At 33.1% G+C, this 20999-nt stretch overlaps 1 protein-coding gene and 2 long non-coding RNA genes across 3 annotated transcripts in view; 1 reads left to right on the top strand and 2 right to left on the bottom strand.

Annotated features, from left to right (window-relative positions):
• The window catches only part of LOC126976350 (uncharacterized), an 89771-nt gene extending 83833 nt beyond the window's left edge, over nt 1-5938 (bottom strand). Inside the window, exon 1 of the long non-coding RNA XR_007731890.1 lies at nt 5795-5938. This is a non-coding gene — a long non-coding RNA (uncharacterized LOC126976350). The remainder of the gene's footprint in view (nt 1-5794) is intronic.
• LOC126976347 (uncharacterized) overlaps nt 1-20999 on the top strand; it is a 500519-nt gene that overhangs the window by 361086 nt on the left and 118434 nt on the right. The gene's annotated exons all lie outside the window — the stretch shown is intronic.
• Nucleotides 1-20999, bottom strand: part of LOC126976348 (uncharacterized) — a 215488-nt gene that overhangs the window by 84333 nt on the left and 110156 nt on the right. The gene's annotated exons all lie outside the window — the stretch shown is intronic.

Here is a 20999-nt window from a genome sequence, read left to right as displayed (position 1 = left end):
GTTGAATTTAGTTAAATAATACCGTCACTGTTGATTTCACGTTGTAATGAATAGCCCTTGTATTTGTTGTGTTTGTTTAATTATTATGATAGTTATCAATATCACCTTGTTGTAACAGTAATCTAATGAAACCCTAATGAAACGTCGAAGATTGCACTCGGAATTCAAAGGTATTTAGTGCCGGATGAAACGGATAATTTCTGTGAAGTAACGCCTGTATTTGAAGTATCGATACTAAACTTCATTATAAAACTAATGTAAAACAGACTTGATTTATAATTTTTACTTATCTTTTGACTTCAACTTTTACGGAGACAACCGCTCACTGACACCATGACACTCGAAACACAATATTGAAATATTAATACTAATATTACTCGATGAAATAAGGATTCTATAAACTGGATTGTCACACACTTTAAATTTAACTTCAAAATTTAGTATTTTACACCGTAAACATCCTCACACTACTCAAAATAATTAAATACAATTAAAGTGTTAGGGAGCACTCAAGAAACACGTCACTTTGTCCGATCGACTGATCCGACTCCGATATAGGAAGATCGATATAGGAATTAATACACACACTATATTAATTACGCCAACATTTACTACTACTATTATATAAGAAAAGAATATTCACTCAATTAAACATGGGTTCCTCAACAGAGCAGCTTGCAACTGATAAAATATTTAAAATAATTATTAAAATATAAGAACTATACTGTTAAAACTACTTACCATAGATGTATTTTGTGAACCGCATTAAGATTTTTACACAAAGATAGAAGACAAGCAATATATTTTGGGGGTTACTTAGTTACTACGATACTTAGAACTGAACTTGATTTTTTTTCATCAAACCCATACGTGTGGGTATCTATGATCCAGATCTTCAAAAATGATATTGAGGTTTCTAATATCATCATTTTCTAAACTGAATAGTTTGCGCGAGAGACACATCCAAAGTGGTAAAATGTGTGTGTCCCCGCCCCTCTGTAACTTATAAAATAAAAGAATGATAAAACTAAAAAAATATTTGATGTACATATATGTATGGTTTGAACGAGGTCTAAGAAAGAAGAAGAAGATTTTTTTTATAATACATCATAAATAACCTAATTAAAAAAAATACACTACTATTAAAACACCGGTCAAAGTTACAACGAACTATAAGAACTTTTATAACATGTTACTTGTTGCTACGTCTGCACTTAGCCGCTTTTTTTAATCACCAGAGGAATTACAGAAGCATTGCTGGTTTTTTTACAACTGTGTACCTACTGGCTTTGTTGAAGGTATGAGCACCTTCAATGTCGTATCATCCCGGAAACATCGCAAAAGCTCAATCCACATCTTAGTTACAACTAAGATGTGGATTATTATGAGCTATTGAGCACGTACACGTGGAAAAAAGTTCCTGGAAAACCGTATGTAGACGAACACCAAACATCCAGATAGTAGAGATTATGTCCTAATTTGTGATATGCCATGCGAAGGTGGAATTCGGCGACAGGAAACAGGTCTAACAGCTCTTCTACCAATCCCTGTAATAGATATGGTAGAAGACTATTTAACATACATTTAAGACTATGGATTGGTCTCTGCTGCGCTCCGACTAGATACGGCAATAAACTAGGCGAGCAAGTAATACTACGCCCAAGTGGGCGTACTCGAGACAGTCTCGAATAATAAAACAAAATGTGACGTTGACGTCCCACATGTCCTGTCAAACCTTGCTTGTAATTGAAACTAGAATGCGGGCTTGCGTAATAAAACTTTGTAAAAATAATACTACACGAAATAAGAAAGATATTGGGATCAAATATCATCAGTAAGTATACACATAAAAAAGTCTAAGCAACATGCATTATATTAGAAATTTACCATTTATATTAATTAATTTCTAAGTCTTTATTCACTCAAAGTGCATAGGTATGTAAACTTTTTTTGTTATTGATGATATACTGGCTGGTTGTTAAAAAAAAATTCGATTATGTTTTGTTTTTTTTCATAAAATTAAATGAAAGGGATTTTTTTTGAATTTAAGTGCGTTTTTATTGCTACGTTTAGTCTTGATTTTATAAATTTACCAACCATTTAAATAAAGTTAGCGACAAAATTGAATTGTTATGGAGCGACGTCATTTGACGGCAAATTAAATGCAAAGAGCTGTAGGGATGTTGCAAGTGGGAAGTAATAAATCTCAGGTATCTCGGCATTTTGGCATTCATAGAAGTATTATTTGTCGTCTTTGGCAGCGCTACAATAATACAAGGGAACCCGCTGAACGGCATTCAGGCCGTAAAAGGAGTACAACCACTCGGCAAGACCCGTACAACTGACTGCAAGATGCCAGCCGATGTCAACCGCTCGAGAGATAAGTTTGAGGCTACAAAATTCAAGTGGTGTTGATGTAAGTCCCCAAACTGTGCGAAATCGACTACATGAGTATGGTCTACGAGCTCGACGTCCAATTAGGTGCCCACCGATACGTCACGGGAATCGCGCTCGTCGAAATGAATGGTAAAGAGAACGCAGAACATGGACCCAGGAATAATGGGATAAAATTATGTTTTCTGATGAGTCGCAATTCGGGTTTAGGCATCATACAAGAAGGGTGCGAGTGTACCGTCAGCCCGGAAATACTGAAAGGCTCAGGTGCATTCAGGAAGTTCATCCATACAGCGGCTCAACAGTTATGGCATGGGCGGGTATTATGAAGAACAGGCGAACTGAGCTCGTTTCTGTAAATGGAAACATGAACGCTGAAAATTATGTTGAGGATGTTTTCAGACCTTATGTCCATCCATTTGCACAACCCTTTGGCTCCGATTTTACGTCAATACATGACAATGCGCGTTCACATTCAGCTCGGTGAACCAGTCAATACTTGGCAACGGAGAACGTCCGGGTATTGCTCTGGCCTGCTCAACCCCATCGAGCACGCATGGGACATGCTCCTGAGACGTGATTTGAAGGACTTGGACGGAGTAACAACAACCCAACAGCTGAAGGATTTGCTACAATTCCTTTGGGAGCGAATACCGCAAAATGACATAAACAGTCTCATTAATTCAATGAATAATCGTTGCTGACAAGTTCTGAATAGCAGAGGAGGCCATACTTTGCATTAAATTCTCCTATTCTTTCACAATAAATTTATTTTCTTTAGAAATTTCATTTTGTTAAAAAAAATTTTTAGTTGCTTATGTACCTTAGTTTCTGCAGTATATTCTAATATTGTTAATTTCTGTTATTAAAAGAACTTATAGAGACAACAGCTGTTATTTTTAAATTATAGAACCCTACAAATATTATTTTAAAAACCATCCTAAAATTTAAATTAGTACATGTTGCTTAGACTTTTTTGATGGGTTTATTTTGTATTTTATTAATTTTAATGTATAAATACAGGAAGCGTATGTAAGTTACAAATTTTGAAAGATACCATTGAGTGTCAAGATGCCACGCACACAAGCATCTTTACAAATAGCCAATACACACTACAATATAAAGCTGCCGTTTCAAAAAGCTATTGTTCTTAGATAGTACGGTAGCTAGTTGGAGCGCAGCGGAGATCAATCCTTAATCTAAGCATATACAAATTATGTACTAAATTGCTGTAGAAATAAAAGTTGAGGAGTTCACTCAGTTACACATGACCACATCGACTTTTATGTATAACGGGCTTTTATGTATACATTTTTTTATGGTTGTTGCATGTTATAAAGTTGAATAAAACTAAATTTTACGTTCCCTTGTTTTATAATTTATGAATGTTTTTAATCGCTATTTTTGAAGTAATCCTTTTTTTAGTTAGGTAATAATATCACCCCGTGTTTTAAATGTCTGTCGGGAGGCTGTCTTGCACACGTGAAGCAGTAATGTGTGGACATTTCTGTGTTTCGATCTGAAGGGCGCCGTAGCTAGTAAAATTCCTGGGCAAATGAGTGTCGCTAAGAACTATATTTTTTTTGGGTTTTTCAAGAATCCTGAGCGGCACGTCATTGTAATGGGCAGGGCGTATCAATTACCATCAGCTGTCCCTGTTAACAAAATATGCTTAGCTTTTTATTGAAAAAATTATAATCGATAACATATATACTTAGGTTAAGGATTGATATCCGCTGCGCTCCAACTAGATACCGTTTTTCAAGAATCCTGAGCGGCACTTCATTATAATGAGCAGGGCGTATTAATAATTATCGTCACCCTACGTCCTACTCCGCTCGTCCCTTATTATCATTAAAAATGAAGTTTTATATATTATATATCTTGATGGATGTTTAGTAAACAATCTTAATTAATTCTTAGTTAATTTTAAAAAAGGTTTGTCATCCAGATTGCAGGTTCATATTATTAAATAAATTTTATATTAAAATGTAAACAAAATTACAAGTTCAAAGGTAATTGCATAGGTAATAGGCATTTGGTAGCGGGTGCTTGGTGACCCTAAGCTCATTTTTATGTAGATTGGGTTGAAGAAAAGTTTTACAAAATCTGACAATGAGAACAAAATTTATATGTGTACTCTGCGAATCCGTGATTTAAAAGGCCTTCTTAAAGTAAATATATATACAAAGATAATGAAAGTATCTGTATGTTATATCGAGATAACAACTTTACACTTACTTAAGTTGTAACGTAAGCATTATCCCCTATGAATGTTTACTTTTTCTAGTATAAATAATATAAGCGTATAACAATAACTATTTTGTAGGAAAAGTAATATTAATATTATAATTTATTGTATAATACAAAATTATAAAGTCTTATAGTATTTTTCTGGAGGGGTCTCCTGTGAGGCTATTTCTTTAAGAGAGACTTCTTAAGATAAAAGCAAAATTCGTTATACGTTTACAAATCACCATGATGTTCGAGTAAACTGCTTGGTGGCGCATAGAAACCTTGAGGTCTACTCGCAAAATCTACAACGATACATTCGGAACGATCCCATAATACTCCGAATATATCGCACCTACCCTAATCTAACAAATGTTCGAATTCCTTATCGTTTATCGTGGACCATACACTGATATTTTCATTTTTTACGATGTTAGAGTGAATGAATTATGTGCAAAACTTGAAAAACTAAATATTATCTGTGCTATGTCGCTGTTAAGTGTCAAAAATCAAAACATAGTTTAGACGTTAAGGAGCAAATTTTCCCGCATTTGCTGTCTCCTTCTACGAGCAATGTTTTTTCCTTGGTGGCTTCTAATGTTAGCAGAAATGTCGATATTGTTTGTAACTGATTTTTTTTTACAGAAATTAACAAAGTCATAGTTATGGCTAAACTTTATGCAATGAAAACTATGACCATGCTTGTTTTTGACCATGTTTTTTAACTCTCATGTGATCACTTACCCATTACTTCTGATTTATCACTGTGCAAATTAGCAAAGTCCGCTTATGTTACGGCAACAAAGAAAGTACGATAGGCGTCTAAACTAAAGCTTACACCAAAAGACTCAAGAAATTGACTCCACAATCCCAATAAAAGCACAACTACAACTTGAAACGATAATAGTAACGACAGCCTAGAAGGTGTCGCATGAATTATCGTAAAAGTGACGTATGATTATTTGTCAAATTCGAATATTAATTACTGACATTTATAACTAAGCGAATAATGTTTCGTTTGTTCAGTCATCGTTTCGATATTTAATACTCGGATATAACTAAGAGTAGGATTCGACACGACTAATTCCACGATGTATCGAATATATAGAAAACATATTATGATATTAAAAATGAAAATATGTTATGGTAAAATAATAGACGTGTATACCTGAGATTCTGAGGAAGAGATGGACTGCAGCTGGGGGCCCCTCGCTAATCCTCTAGGAACTCCTAGTGCTATAATTTGCTTTACTGTCCTCTAGGCGTTTGGTGAATAAATTGCGTAACACCGAATATGCGTGCGAACTGCGCCGGTGCTCGGTGACAATTGGTTATTAACCTTCGCGAGAGTCAATTGGCATTAGATTAGACAATCCAATATCTCCCTATTTCTACAGGAATCTATCTGCACTATAGTTTGCCATAACAAAAATTACAAAAAGAGAATAGACAATTGCAATGCAACCAGCCCAATCCAACCAGTACGATCGATGATGATAGTAAAAAAAACCTTTCCAGTTATAAGAAAATAACTATAAAAATTCGTTCAGCTTACGATCAATAACGACAATAAATTTCTAAGGAATTTCTTGGTCTTCCATATTATATTGCAAGCAACAACGTGATACAAAAGTTAGGCCTTAAGACGCAATGTATACAGCAATAAACGTTGGAGCAACTCCAAACAATAAATTTGTTTGTAACAAACAACAAAGAAAACCAATTTTGGATGACTTCTCTCACATTGCTTGGACAGTTTGCTGAACAAATTAAATTTAATTAAAACTACGTATAATATGAAAATTATCAAGCTCTCGTAATTATTAAGATACAGCTGTCTTTTTTTGATATTTTTATAAAAGAAAAGGACATAGGCTACCTTTTATCGCGAATAATATGCTTGGCGGGGTTGAAATTGGGGGAGGAAGTTTGTATGAAAGATTAACATTTTCTAAGATACAACCATAAAATTTGGTATTTAGAGGCATTTGATAAGAATTAAATAAATATTTGTTCTAGTGTTTTTAAGATTTAGACCTGTGTGGGGATGAAAAAGGGGGATGAAAGTTCTATAGTTGATAATAAAATGTATTAACCACAACAGGTTATTCTGTATTATTTGCAAAGTAAGTATTAAATAAAAAATGTTGGCCTAAGTAACTATTGCCTGCACTTGAAGTCGCGGGTAAAAGCTTGTACTTAATAAATACGGTTCCAAAATAACATCGTTTTATATGTCAGTATGTATAGAACGTCATTGGTCAGAGGAGCACAAATTGTTAATAATTTTGCAAACAAACAAACAACAAACAACAAAGCGCAGGTCCGGCCACACATGGAGTATTGCTGTGATCTCTGGTCTGGCGCACCCCAGTATCAGCTCGATCCATTTGACCGCGTGCAACGCAGAGCAGCTCGAATTGTCGGGGACCCAGTGCTCTGTGAACGGCTAGATCACTTGGCGTTGCGTAGGAAGTCGCTTCATTGTGTGTTTTCTACAGCATTTATCACGGGGAGTGTTCCGAAGAGCTGTTTAATCTGATTCCTGCCGCCGAATTCCACCTTCGCACAACACGCCACAAGTTAGGATATCATCCTCACCATCTGGATGTGTGGCGGTCCTCCACAGTGCGGTTTTCAAGGAGCTTTCTTCCACGTACTACAAAGCTGTGGAATGAGCTTCCTTGTGCGGTGTTTCAGGGACGATACGACATGGGTACCTTCAAAAAAAGCGCTTACACCTTCCTTAAAGTTTGGCAACGCTCCTGTGATTCCTCTGGTGTTGCAAGAGATTGTGGGCGGCGGTGATCACTTAACAACAGGTGACCCGTACGCTCGTTTGTCCTCCTATTCCATAAAAAAAAAAAATTGTTGCGCCCTCTAGCATAATACAAGGTAAATGCAGTTGAGTGGAGAATATAATGGAAGCGGTGAGTAGTAAAGTAGGTACTTCAGGTCTCGCCAGAGAGGCTCGATACACTATAATTATATATTTTCATGAGTACCTCCTACAACTCCGGATAGTGATTTTTCGAAAAAAGCAACATTTTGTTGTGCAGTTGATTCAAAACACTACAGTAAAATTTAATAGTTTCTAGAAGTGTATACTGCGTGTAGATATTTTATATATTTATTTATTATTAACAAATTTCTGTACATACATAAACTCATTCGAGTTATACGTATCTATATGTCGGCGTTAAACCAAGGTTTCCTTGAATTGTCCATCATGAAGAAATACAACACTAAGAATTTCTCAGTTTATTGAAGCACAACTGCTAGTATAGATATGAACCGTCTTTACATAAAACAACCGCTTTTATAGCTTCCGTACAATAGATGAAACAGAGTAGATACAACTTCTTTGAAAACACAAATAAAGTAAGGTATTGTAAAATAATTCCTAAATACAGCTCAATAAATGTTTAAGTGAATTTATATAACCTCAAATGATTTATATAATAGTTTGTTCATTTGATTTGAACCAACATTACGAAGTAAGAAAATGGCGCTGCAAGCAAGTTTCGAAATACAATTAAGAAAGACTTATTGCATAATATAATTAAGTATGAATAACGATATTAATTCTAATACAAATTAATTTGAACAGTTGCACATTCAATTAAATATTTTAACAATAAATGAAACATCAAACATCTTGAAACAATTCAAATAGTCAAAACAGTGTCTATTAAATTAGTTAGACCTAAATAAATAACAGTAAGTAACACAATAATTTATGTTTACAAATAGCTATTTGTTATCTTATCTTATATATTTCAGATATATCTATAATAATATATTCATTTTAACGATAAACTAAAACATAAATATCAATATTTGCAAATAATTGAGGGTAGGTGGCGATTTGCGCCCATATATACAATTGGTCGACGGAATACATAATATTATTTAAATTTAAAGTGAAATACTTATAATTAAAGAAAATGGAAACAACTTAAAACTAAATACATGTATTAGTTATGTAAAAAAAAAAACAAAAGCATAAGCACTTAGTGCTAAAAAGACATATGAACAACATTACAATCTAAATAGTTTACGAATTCCCTCAATGTTAACAATACAAGTATTGTTGTTTTTAAATCAAAATGATTATTTTATTAACTAACAACACTACAAGAACGTTGAGGGGGAGGGTGAAAATTAACTATTTTATATCTATCTATTAAATATCTTAACTAACTAATTAAACCGTTAATTGAGTTTTGACAGAAAATATTGCTTTAAATTAAATTTTAAGATTTTTTTTGTATGTAATATATGAATACTTTCCATAAAATATGTATTTAATTTACTGTATTACTTGAATTCAAACTTACATGAAGCAAGTATAAATCATAAATAAAACAAGTGAAAAAATAGAAATATTTTAGTTTCAAGATACAATGGGATCTCTATAAAATTCCTTTGATGTTATAAAAATATACGAAATTGACGCTTCTACTACTTATAAAATACAAAGAACAATATTTCTATCGAAGACATACTACGAGAGAATATGAAATATTCGCTCTAAATTTACAATTTAAATAACAATGGCAGCTGGTATAGACGAGTTTCAGAAGTTGTTCAACTATAAAGAACTCGGAGACAGATAAAGTTATACTCAGAGTTTCCAGCAGCTTATATTATAAAATATGAAGACAGTAAGGTTTGTTATTCTTCAGACGTTCTCACTTCAAAACATTCAAGGCCCAAGTGATAGCATCCTACTTGTTTATCTTTATTTAAGGCAGGGGACCGAGCCAACGACCTTGAGGAATCGAGCGAAGCTTGGTTACGTTGGTTTTAAGTCGAAATTAGAAGCATTTTTAATTTATTACAAACATTTTACAATTTTCTTTACAAAACTAACAAAACTATGTCATGTTATGTTTTGGTGTGCAATTAATAATCGTCAATTTTATATCTATATTTAATGATTAGCATGGCTCCATGGCTATAAAATTTAGGGGTATTTTGGTGATTTTAGTTTCGCACTGTTTATTAAAAGTAGAAATGTAATATAAAAATGAATTTTTGTCTCATATTCTGTAGATATATGATTATTTTTTGAAAAAAATATAAGCTTTATATAAACCGTCAAGAAATGGTTTCAATTATGGTTGTTTGGCGATCAATATCAACAGTTGCACACAAGACTTTATCTACACTCATAATATGAATCTTTTATAAAAGATTCTGAAACAGTTAGCTTACTGCTAACATTAAAAAAGCCAGTCCTAGTAACTATAATATCATCCAAAGGATGAATTATTATGGAAACGGATGATGTAATGTTGTACTGAATTTCGTTGCAACGCTCGTTTGGATGATGTAATGGTTATTAGGACATTGGGTGTTTTAATGTTGGTAATAAGCGAACTGTTTTCGAATTTTTATTAGAAGATTTAAAGCATGGGTGTGGATAAAAGATTATACTTATTGTAATTTTGTGACAATGCATATGTAAAAAGATCGATTTAAAGATTTAATTGGCGTATAATTTACAATATATGATGTAAAATCACACCGCAATCAAAAAATCATGTTGCGCTTAAAATCACTTACATATTTAATAATAAACAATTATTATTATTAAGTCAGTTTACCTCATAACACGTGATTAACTTGAACAGATCTTAAAATAATTAATCTCTCATCAAGCATGAATTATTTCATGAAAAGTCATGTAAACATTTTAAAACATGCCAATAAAGTCAAATAGCATATTTCAAGTAATTTTTCCACGTCCCGTCTAATAGCACTCCCAGCTATGACGTCAGAGTTACAGATTGAACAAATGAGCCGTGCAGGTTTGAAAGACTCGGTCAGTGTAATGAAGTTACGACGATATGGCAAGGATTTGTTCGATGTTGAAATTGATAGGTCCTTGATATTTTATTGATTGAAGTTTTGATTCACTCAATAATTAATTAATCTGTTATTTTTTCGTATCAAATAAAAAAACTAACTCCGCTGCTCAAACTAGATACCACAGGCGTAGTCGCAAAGTGCGGCAACTAATACTACGCTGGGCGTACTCGAGACAGTCTTGGACATCGTTGACGTGCCACATGTTCTGTTAAACTTTGCTAATAATTGAAAAAATAAAAATAAAACTGCAAGAAATAAGAAAGACACTGGGATCACATATCATCAGTATGTATTTTATTAATTTAAATGTGAAATAACACGAAGCGTATGTTACAAAATTTGAAAGATGCCATTGAGTGTCAAGATGTCACGCACACAAGCATCTAATAGTTGCGTTAGGTTCTTAGGTAATGCAGTATTCAGCTGGAACGCAGCTTAGACGAGATCCTGAATCTAAGGTAACTTTGTACATACATGACATGACGCGTAACACCCAAGATGGAAGTTCTGTTTCGAGTTTGAACACATTTCATATTATTATGTAAAAAAAATTACAAGTTCAAAAGGCTTTCATTTAGAAGCGGGAGCTTGGTGACCCCCATAGCTCATCTTTTATGCAGATTGCGTCGAAGAAGTTTTAAAATATAAGCAGCTGTTATAGATGATAGCATTCTATTAGAAATTATAATACATAATAATATATATATTCTATAATATAATAATATATTCTATAAGAAATTATAATACTATCTAATGACATTAATGTTATCTGACACATTCCCCAAAATGTCCAATAATCTACAAATTTTTTCAAAATTCAATGCCTACTAATTATGATTAAATAATGAGATTATTTTTATTCATAAGCAAAAAATATAAACAAATACATTATAAACAATTTGTTATGTTTTAAAGTGATAACCTTCACTCCTGGGATTAATTACACAAACTCGGATTAATTATCAACTTTAAAGTACATCCTGTAGATGAAGCCACAACCTGAGAGTTGAACAAAGCATACAAGATTTTATGAAAAAACGTCACTCGTTCGGTTGTGAGCCAACGGAAAGAGCGCTCGCACGGAACGCGGTAGGTCGCGGGTTCGCGACCCGCATCGTTTACCAGTTGGAGGCTCCTTTGCCCCCCGTGACGGCTAGATTAAGGGTACCACAACGGCGCCCATTTCTGCCGTGAAGCAATAATGTGTAAGCATTACTATGTTTCGGTCTGAAGGGCGCCGTAGTTCATGAAAGTAGTGGGCAAATGAAACTTGACAACTTCTGTCTCAAGGTGACGAGCACAGTTGTAGTGCCGCACAGAATTTTTGGGTTTTTCAATAATCCTGAGCAGCACTGCATTGTAATGGGCAGGACGTATCAATTACCAACAGCTGAACGTCCTGCTCATCTCGTCCCTTATTTTCATAAAATTATGTTATCAGTTTTATTTGTGTAAATACATTTTAATGTCAAGAAAATGTTGTCCCGAATATTCAGAGCGCCATTTGTTTCCGAAGCGGTAGTAGTATCTAGTAGTTATTAGAAATGACATCAAAAAGAATTCTAAAGGAATCAATTTTGAGAAATAAATGCCTTTTTTTATTAATAATTAAACCAAATTATTTATAATTCCTACAATATTAACTGGAATGTAGTATTATTTAGGTACCTATACTGTTATTTAACTGCTGTGCACTTTGCGCCTTGCAAATATATTAGCATTCGACCTTAAAATTAAAAAGAAAACATACCGGTGGATTGAGAACCTCCTCCTTTTTTGAAGTAGGTTAAAAAGAAAGTGAAACATTTTCAGCCTCAGTGCCTAAGCTGAAAATTTTTTTTTAAATTTAGCAAGATATTTTATTTTTATTTTTTTTATTAAAAATATGAAATCACAGTACTGTAACGAATGTTTACAATATTATGTTGTTATTATTACTTGACTTTGAATTTATTAATAATCATTATCAGACAATTAAGTACTTTTTGTACAAAAATATTTTTTTTTGCATCTTAGTTATCCTTGCGATAAAACCCTTGAATTAAATTCTTCTAGAGATCGTTTTTAATCCGATTCGTATTTTAGAAGCTTAACAACACAATATAGATAATATAATCCTCAACATCTGTATGTCTATAGCACGGTTGTTAAAGAACTTTCTTCCACGTACAATCAAACTGTTCAATGAGCTTCCTTGTGCGAAGTTGCCAGATCGATACGACATCGGTACTGGTAATGCTAAAATGCTCGTAAATGCGCTCAGAGCCGGCAAGACATGTAGAGTATTGGCAGTGGTGATCACTTGCCAATAAGAGACCCGTACAATTATTTGCTCAAAGTCAAAGTCAAATTAATTTTGTTAGGCTTTAAATTTGCCTTCCTCCTTTTGTAAATCCATTTGTAAAACCACTTCTATTAAAAAAGTTATAACTTATGACTCAGGCGGACGAGCGTAACCCGAGCAATTGCGCTGGATGTGAAATAAACTCAGGTGATCATCTTCTTCACCTCATCACCTTTACAAGTGAACAAGATGCAATAAAGCAGTGCTGGAAAAGTCGAATTTGAATAATATTATGTTAAAATATAGTTATAAAAAATATTTTTATATTGTCAATTATACTAATAATTAAACTGCTATAAAAACATATTACATATTTTAAAACGTTTTTCTTATTAATAAATAAACTGCTATAAATAACATAATATTTTTAAAACGTTTTTCTTTTAATGTTTTTTTTCTTAACTAGAATTTTGTTAGGCTTTAAATTTGCCTTCCTCCTTTTGTAAATCCATTTGTAAAACCACTTCTATTAAAAAAGTTATAACTTATGACTCAGGCGGACGAGCGTAACCCGAGCAATTGCGCTGGATGTGAAATAAACTCAGGTGATCATCTTCTTCACCTCATCACCTTTACAAGTGAATAAGATGCAATAAAGCAGTGCTGGAAAAGTCGAATTTGAATAATATTATGTTAAAATATAGTTATAAAAAATATTTTTATATTGTCAATTATACTAATAATTAAACTGCTATAAAAAACATATTACATATTTTAAAACGTTTTTCTTATTAATAAATAAACTGCTATAAATAACATAATATTTTTAAAACGTTTTTCTTTTAATGTTTTTTTTCTTAACTAGACTCCACTTCAAATTAATAACAATTGGTGTGATCTTATAATAGATGTATGTGTTATTTTCACAAAGTAATAATTAATTGCGGACCTTCTGAAAGTTGGCAACAGACAGTGTGACGAGGCATTACTTTAGTGTGAGGCCAATCTTGTTATTCAGTTATGATGATTGAAAATATTTCATTAATTCCTAGGATTATATAATTACTATGTGTAGGAATGCAACAATATGGAATTTTTTAATAATGAAAATTCTGTGTGAGTGGAATATGTTAATTGATCAGAATGCGAGTGATTTAACAGGTATAAATATGTCGTAGGTATATTGTCAATTACTAATTGTTTAAGGACAAATATTGGCGTAATTAATTAAAGAAAACTCAAAACATTTGGATAATATACTAAATTTATTATAAAATAAGTTTTAATCTGTTATCAGCTCGCTGAACGTCGATTTAGGTTCAGATCTTCTACCTTATACCCCGTTTGCTCGTATATAACACGAATGCATAAAACTACAATATCTCTTGATACAGAACCAACGTTAAGGTTGCAAGGTAATATTTTATGTGCATATTTGTTACGAAAGTATATTTCTTAAGATCTTCTGGCTGGACTTGATAAATGTTTAACTTCCTGCTTTTTATTGTTCTTTAGTTAATCTAATATTTTATAGCCAAGTATTTTATGTGTGGACAAAGAATATGTATTAGTACAAGTAAAGAAGACTCATTCTGCAAAATAAATTGAAGAAATTTATTTATTTATTAGCATCGCCAACACAATAATCATTTACTAATTACAGTATATATTATTCTAAATAAGTTTAAGTCTAAGTGTTATTGCATTTACAGGCAACGGCAAGTATTACATACCTATACATGTAATACGAAATTAAAAAACAAAAATTATGACTTTTGAGTTTTAATTGTGCAATATAAGAACTAATACTAAGATACAATATAATACAATACATTTATATAATAAGATACAATACAATTATATAATTAGTTTCTATAAAATGAAAATCAATTGAAATATTTAGTTAAATAAGTAAAATTTTAGTTTATACCGAAAAGCAGACAACTTATCATTAAAAATGTCTATACTTCGATCAACGTACGGAAGGCTATTATAAGTGCGAACAATTTTATTAAAAGTACGAAAGTGACCTAGGTTAGACTTTGCAGCTTTTGTTAAAAATGTATCGGTGTCTGCTGATTCTCGGGGGTGTCATGGGAGCGGATACATTTATTAAGAAATAGGGACTTTTACAGCCATACAAAAAGGTGCAATTCAGATAAACACTGCGCTATACAGAGTTAAAATAAACACATTATCAGATCTTTCATTCATAAGTCAGAGCAAAATCAATATGACTTGTAACCCTGAAAATATTATTACTTTAATATTATTGTTCAGTAGTCGAACTGTAATTTTATTTAATGGGCCTTCTTTCTAATAAATGTCTTTTTATTATGAAATGGATGATTTTGTTTATGGAAAAGGAGGATAAACGAGCGAACGGTCACCAGGCTGGTTGTGACGTGATCACCGCCGCCCACATTCTCTTGCAACACCAGAGGAATCGCAGGAGCGTAGGCGGCCATTAAGGAACGTGTAAGCGCTATTTTTGTAGGTACCCATGTCGGAATCTCCTTACAAGGAAGCTCATTCCACAGGTTTGTAGTACGTGGGAGAAAGCTCTTTGAAAACCACACTGTGGAGGACCGCCACATATCCAGATGGTGAAAATGATATCCTAACTTGGGGCGTGTCGTGTGAAGGTGGAATTCGGCGAAAGGCAGGAATCAGGTAAAACAGCTCTTCGGAACACTCCTCACCGATATTAATTAATGTAGAAGTAAGCTACGTAGCTTACTTAAATATTTATCAGAAAAAGAAATCATCATCATATAAAGTCAAGATGGTCGCCGATACAAAATGGCGGATAATTTATGTTTTATTAATCCCATCAATATGGGTATCAAATGAAAGGGCTCAACAAGCAGAATACAATATACTATAAAAAATTGAAATCCAAGATGGCGGCCGCTACAAAATGGCGGATAACGTAGGTTTTATCGATCCCATCAATATGGGTATCAAATGAAAGTGCTCAACCAGTATAATAAAATGTACTATATAAAATTAAAATCCAAGATGGCGGCCTCTACAAAATGGCGGATAACTTAGGTTTTATCAATCCCATCAACATGGGTATCAAATGAAAGGTCTCAACAAGTAGAATACAATTTACTATGCAAAATTGAAATCTAAGATGGCCGCCGCTACCAAATGGCTGATAACAATTTTTTATCAATCCCACCAATATGGGTATCAAATAAAAGGGCTTGACAAGAAGAATACAGTGCACTATACAACCTCAATATTTAAGATGGGCGCAGCCACCAAATGGCGTATAATAATAAGATTTAAATTTAGAAATTGAATCTGTAATTTAGGTATCTGATTAATCCAGCCTGAATCCACCACCCAAGTCAAGATTTTGTATCGTGTTGAGGACTGTGTGGCGTTAGGGTGGCTAAAAATGATACGTCGTTAGCGGTACACCACCCAAGTTAAGGTGAAAGGTTAAAACGCGCCGAGAACTGTATGGCATTAGGGTGGATAAAAATGATATGTTGTTAGCATTTTCCCCTCAAGACTCAGGCGCATCTTGTTGTACATAGCCTTGCCCCTTTATTGGACCTCCGGGGGGTCGACCATTTTTAAATGTCCATTACTTATGGGAACAAAATGGTAAAAAAAAATATAAAAAATACAAACACAAATAAAACAGAAACTGCAACACAACGTAAACGAAGGCTTCAAAAAGTGAAAGAAAAGTATAAAGCAAAACGAGCTAAAGAAAGTGAAGGTGATAGAAATAGTCGATTACAGAAACGACGAGAACAATTAGCGTCAAAAACACCTGAGCAATATGAGGCCAGGTTAAAAAAGCAACGTCAACGATATACACAAATGATCGTATACTTAGGTGCGAAACTGTTTGAAGAAGGTCAAGCCTACGTGGCTCTTAGTAGAGTAAGATCTTTGTAGGGACTACGTATAGAGGAGTTGGACTGCAATAAACTAACGGGCAAGAAACCTTGCAATAATGAAGTACTAAATGAATTAAACAGAATGCGAAATAAAAACTAAAAACTAGAAAATAAAAATAGGTTAAAAAAACTTTTTAAGTTAAACGGTTTTATGTTAAACATACATTGCAATGTTTAAGATAAATGTACTAAAAACCAAAAAATAATAAAATAGATACAGTCGTGGGAATTATAAACATATGCATAGACTAGACTAAAATAAAACCGTGGGGCACGTCAATTGTCTACAATCGTTGATTAAAATGTTTGTTTTGTAATGTTACACTATAATTAGGCAGTTGTTCAATCGACAACGATGGACGTGTGATAGGTAGGGCTAGAATGTGGAAACCAGCTAGCAAGCTCGATTATAAGCGAGTTTTAGGGTTTCATATTGGTGAGCGAGTAGTACTTTTATCATATGTTTTGTCGATTAAAGACAAACTACGAGCAGTGAAACGATTCCTCGCCAGCCAGCAGTGTGAATGTCCAACGATAAACTAGTTGAAACATCTCTTTTATTTACATGGAGTGTATAAATATTGGAATTTCCATGAGCAAGAAAATAGTAAGTAATTTCTTCACCGTCTGCGGGCCAGCTGCCTATTTTAACGATGAATTAAACGATTCTTCTATCGCACATTAAGTCGATAATTTGTAGACAATTGACGTGCCCCACAGTTTTATTTTAACTCGTAGTCTATGCATATGTTTATAATTCCCACGACTGTATCTATTTTATTATTTTTTGGTTTTTAGTACATTTATCTTAAACATTGCAATGTATATTTAACATAAAACCGTTTAACTTAAAAAGTTTTTTTACCTATTTTTTTTTAATAATACATTCAAAAACAAGGACGTAATTTCAAACCACTTTAAAACGAAAAGATCTTGAGAGAAAAGCTTAAGTTTTCTTAAGTCATCTGTGTCGCAATTAACAAATTGAGACTCTGTCATAATGTAATTGAGGCACAACAACTCTTGATTTTGCTACTTTTAACAATTTCTATTCATTGTTAAGTATAATGTAACATTATTTCGAAACAATGCATTATGTTGAAAGACAACAAATGAAATTGCGAGGTATGAAATAGAACATTTTGTATTTAGGTAACAAAATTGTATCAGTATACATTTGAATTGTACTTATTGATTTTAAGTGCTTCTGTTGATTATAAAATCTACAAGTTTTTCAAAGTAAGTTTACACATTTATCTGGGGGTACGGTAGTGCCCCGCCAAGCAATAATAAGCGTCACGGCCGTCGTATCATTTCTCGAAGCAGTTAAGTCTCAGTCAAGCCAGGTAAGTCTCAAGTAATACATATTTTATTAAATTAGATTATTTTGTGCGATGGCCAAGTTAATCTATTTATTTAAAATATTAACGATTTTTCGTATTATATAGTCACTGTAAGATTATGTTAGGTTAGCTAACTAGTTATAATGACATAAGGACCCTTAAGTAAATTGACCGACTTGGTATTACATGGCTGTCACAACTTTTTACAGTAGAAGAACTGAGTTGCGAGACTTGGTTTTTTTAAAAGTTATGTTTAACGAGTTCAATTTTTATTTTAAGAAATTTAAATGTTAATTAATTTTAGTTGAATAATTGAATTGAATAAACTTCCAAATTCCATACTAAATCAAGCATTACGGCATGCATCTAGATGCTTATGCCAGGCATTATAACAAAACTACACAAACCTATATTTTATATCTAAAGTTAAGGTTTGCGTTTACCCCTAACTCTGGGATAAAAAGAATAATATCCGAACGTTTAAATAAAACACATTTAAAGGGTTAAAACGTGTGTTATTATAACATTCGAACAGTGCGTCTTGGTTTATGGAGCCGAGACTTGGACGCTGACTCGGCAGCTCGTCCACCGGCTACAAGTCTCCCAAAGGGCTATGGAAAGAGCTATATTGGGGATTTCTCTACGTGATCACGCCCGGAAAACCGAAATCCGCAAGAGAACGGGACTAACTGAAATTGCAAAAACCATAGCCTCTTGGAAGTGGAAGTATATTTGTCGTAGGACTGATAGAAGATGGGGCAAAAAAGTTGTTGGAGTGGGGGTGAAAGGGATTCAGTAATATTGGGAGACAGCCAGCAAGATGGACGAACGTTTTGGTGCGAGCGGCTGGGAAGAACTGGATGCGGAAAACTCAGGACCGCACAAAATGGTCTAAAATGGAAGAGACCATTACTCAGTATTAGGTAGGTCAAGGTTAAAGAGGAATTGTAACATTGTTTTTACATTAGATTTTTGCGTAGAAGTTACATTTTTATTATTATTTTAGTTAACCCGACGTTTCAAGACCTTTCCAGATCTCGTTTTTAGGGGAACTGCAGTCTGTGTAACCTTTACGCAAAAATCTAATATAAAAACACTGTTACAATTACACGCGTTTTAATCCGTTAAAAGTGTTTTATTTAGATGTGTTACACTCACGTTAATCAAAGAAATTATTGATCCACATATAAGCGTGTTAAAAAAATCTTCATCTTTTAAATAATGATATTCTTGTATTGTGTTCTTGCTAGAACTGAGAACTCTTTTTAATAATAACGTCTTCTTTAAAAGAAAATATCACTAAATCTCAACAAATTGATGTAATATTATCATAAAAACACGCATTTTATTCAACAAAGCCCTTTAATAGTATGTCTTAAATAATTTATTACCGTTTTTCGCACCCGCTGCTGGGGTGTGAAGCTCTTCTGTATAATAAATTAACTTGAACGACTTTGGTAACTGTACATAATATAGTAACGCATACTATATAAGTTCATAAGCATTACAAATATAGGGAATAAGTACCTATAACGCGCTAGAGTGAAAATAAGTAATAGGCATAAATAATCCGTATAACGCGTTTTATGACCTCGTAATTCGGAATGATAATAACTAATCACAATTCGTAATAAGTATTTCCAATTTTTTCTCTAGTTTCACTATTTTATTATGGTTCTTAATACACAATTTTAATAAAATAATTTAATTTTGAAATAACACAATTGACACACGTGCAATGGTACGCAAAGCTTATTATGAACTGTACAAATCACTATAAATTTCACAGTACATAAATATGTATGGAGATCCCCGCGTTATATGGTGGAATTGTAATTCTTTCGTCGTGTTATAAAGGAGAATAATAACGCGTAATATTAATCCCGTTATACAGAAATATGTATATAGGGTTGTTTTCTGTATATATATTCGTTGCACATCTGACAATATTTTTTATTCTCTGCTCAGTACGAGTAGACCTAATGAAGTGTCATTCTTTGGTGAAACGTACGTAAATAGCTTTTCTGTAAATTATTATTGTTTTATCGTAGTGTTGATATTTCTATTATTCAGTTAAGTAGCTGCAGCAGCATTGTTTAGTGAAATTCAGAATGAATTTCATATTATAGAGTAGCTGCCAACATTTTAAATTTTATTTTTTATTTTTCCACCTAGTAAAACAAACTAGAGCAAATTGTGTTCAAAATGGGTCGGGTTATTACCCAATACGTTGTTAAACGGGTTAATTAGGACTATGAAACTCAGAACGTAGCGTCGGCGTCCTGTTTTGTTGAATTTTGTATGAGTTAGTGTCGTCGCTGTTTTGTAGCTCAGGCTTAATTCAAATTTAAGTCACATCGTTGCTCAAAGTTCTGACCACAGAACAGTTTAAAGAGATTACTTTTAACTATCCTTTGATTATTACTCACCCTTTCTGTCCTTTAATATCTTATAATAATGGTTATATGATTGAACGACGTAAAACTTAGTGTCCCTACAATTTGCTTTTTTTTAAAGTGTTAACTTGTAAACTTAATTTGACAGAGCGACATCTCAAGCCAGTTACCTAATATGCAAATATTGAGGTTGAGCAGGTTATCAACTGTAAAGTAGATCCTGTAGATGAAGCTACAACCTGAGAGTTTAAGAAGACATAGGTACATGATTTATCAACGATACCTTACTGTCCCTGTTTTTGTTTAAAAAGTATCTAGCTTTTCTAATCACAGAACAGGTTCTATTTATATGCATTTAGTCGTTTAGTAGTAGTATTTTTTCCGATCATACTTTGGACTTTATGCACATAATAATTATTATGTGTATTGTAACCTGATTGCATTTTTTTACATTTCAGTAAGCGAAACCAATTTAATCGTTTTACCACGTGTTGTAAGACACAGCACTTAAATAATTAAATACTACATCGCCTCATACGCGGAAATGACC

This window comes from Leptidea sinapis, chromosome 40 (assembly GCF_905404315.1).
Source record: "Leptidea sinapis chromosome 40, ilLepSina1.1, whole genome shotgun sequence".
NCBI classification, from domain to species: domain Eukaryota; kingdom Metazoa; phylum Arthropoda; class Insecta; order Lepidoptera; family Pieridae; genus Leptidea; species Leptidea sinapis.
Note: the sequence above shows the minus strand (reverse complement) of the source record. Positions and strands in the feature narration are given on the sequence as shown.